Below are 2499 nucleotides of genomic sequence, written 5' to 3' on the forward strand. Positions count from 1 at the left end.
AGCATAATTAGTTTCCTAACATATTTACTTAACAAATGAAGGCTTCGTCTTGGAATCCAAGATACCTCCACCTTCACTTGTTAAAAGCGTTCAAAACAAACCATACTAACTGATGACCAAGGGCTTCGTCCTGAAACTCAGGATCCCTCCACCTTTGGCCATCATATTGTCTACGTGCAGGAAATTAAAATTGTTCAACAGACAAGAAAAGTAAATTGTTAAACCATCAACCATCGAACCTAAAAAAAAAAAGTGGGCTCCGGCCTAGGCATCAATATCCATCATCGCCCACTCAGCTGCCCTCACACAGCGGCATCCTCTCCTGCTTTCCCCGGCTTCTCAGCACCAGCATCCTCTCCAGCATCCTCTCCAGCATCCTGTCCAGCATCCGCTCCAGCATCCTTCTTGTCTCCAGCCTGATCCGCCACCTCTGCTGACTTGGAAGATTCACCGGCTTCAGATGGGAGTGGCACAGCCTTGCCTCCGAGCTCCTTCAGCTTGGCTACCCAGGATTCAATTGGCCAGGATGGACAAACAAGACCCGTCTCCTTGGCCTCATAGGCCATCTTGATGCGTGCTTGTAACAGGGAGACAATAGCGGAAGTCTTGATTCCTTCCCGGAAATTGATCATGGCCTGATCGTGATCCATTTGCATGGTGGCCAATTTGAGCTCAGCATCCTGGGTGACCTTTTTCAGCTTATCCTCATAGTGCCGGCTCTTTGCCTCGGCAATGGCACCTTGGTCGGCAACAGTGGTTTCGAGCTGCTTAATCCTGGCTTCATGGAGGGCGACAGTACCACATGCATCATTGTACAAGTGGAGCAAATGCTGGAGGCCCTGTGCATCAATAACAGGTACGAGTTAGAATCTATATATCTATAATGACCAAGATATCCTATCAGGATATCCTGTTAGGATATCCAGGCAGGATATGTGTGCAGGATATATATGCAGGGTATGCGTCAGGATATTACCTTGTTAAGGAAGGATGTCATCGGCTCTAAGGAATCGGTAAAGCTGAGATCGTCATAGGAGAACCCTCCTGAGCTTGGAGCACTGACCTCAAGGCCCTTCCTCTTTTTCGCTGTGGAAGCACGAGTCCTTGGGTTGGCCTTGGGAGCTGGAAGTGGCTTGGAGCTGGTGGTAGTAGGAGCCTCCTTCTTGACTAAGGTTGGAGTTGGATAGCTGTCGAGTTCGTCAAGGTCTAGATAGACTGGAACTTTGCTGGAATCTGCACACAGGGAGTAAAATTCTAAACCTTTCCTAAAGATATCAAATAAAAAACATGTGTCTACAGGATATCTTGCAGGATCCTTACCAGACATGGTTGCGCTTGAAAGAGGGCTTGGAGTTGCTGGAGATGGGTTGAAACTTCTCTCTGCTTCCGGAAGGAGCCTGATAGCGTCTATTCTTTTTTGAGAATCTGCAAGGGGAGGTGCTAGCTTCCTAAAATCAGCTGTACAAGAAAACGACAAAGTCAGTTCAGGATATAAAGCAGGATAACAAGCAGGATCATCTTTAAACCCTAAATCCTACCCTTCTTCAACCAATGCACCGGATAATCCGCTCCACCAGGGATCGAATCTCTTTTTACGAAAAAGAATTTGGATTTCCATTCCTCTTCATTCCTGGTGGCTCGGAGGATTAGTGGGTCGCTGGAAGTAGAATAAAATAAGAATCGACAAGAACCGTGGCACCTAAGTCGGTATGCTAATGGGAGATCATGAACAGAAAGATCAGGGATATGGTTGTTCTTGATTTGATCAAGAACGGACAAGACTCGCCAAAGCATTGGCATTGTTTGACTAAAACAAATTTTTGTGACGTCAAAGAACTCGGTGATAAATTCAGAAAAAGGAAATTGTAGCCCTAGAGTAAAGGGGAAAGCATTGAAACACAACCACTCGTCGGAAACCATGTCTGATCGGATTTCCCGATCAAACGGCCGGAACTCTGTCCCTTTTGGGAAAATGCCGGAGGTTTTAAGGGCCGATAAGTGTGCACCATCGAAGGTGCAAATTTCTTTCTCCGGATCCTGGAGAATATTTTGGTGGATGAACGTGGGAGCAGAGTCGCCGGAACTAGACCTGGTCTGCCTTGTCATATTGTGGCCAGAATATTAGAGAGAATGAGAAAAGAAGTTGAGAGAGAAGTCTTTACCTTTTTCTCTTTGGTAAAAGCTAAATGGAAATATACATGAGAAGATATAGGGAGCAATGAGTAAATATAGGCTGATTGGTTACAAGTGGTCACATCATGGGTCTTATCACTTAATTGCCTCGTTCTTCGGGAAAAAATATAACCGTTAGTGACCAGGATACTTAACGGTAACATTTTTTGGGGACAATTGTTATGGGTGAAATTCTGAGCCCATATCCTGGAAAATATCTTGATATATATCTTGTTTATTGTATCTGTTTACATCCGGGATGCTGACTCAGGATATTGGTAACATCCTGAATGGTATCCTCAGGATCACTAACGGATTAAATGCAGG

This window comes from Helianthus annuus, chromosome 3 (genome assembly GCF_002127325.2).
Source record: "Helianthus annuus cultivar XRQ/B chromosome 3, HanXRQr2.0-SUNRISE, whole genome shotgun sequence".
In the NCBI taxonomy this organism is placed as follows: Eukaryota; Viridiplantae; Streptophyta; class Magnoliopsida; order Asterales; family Asteraceae; genus Helianthus; species Helianthus annuus.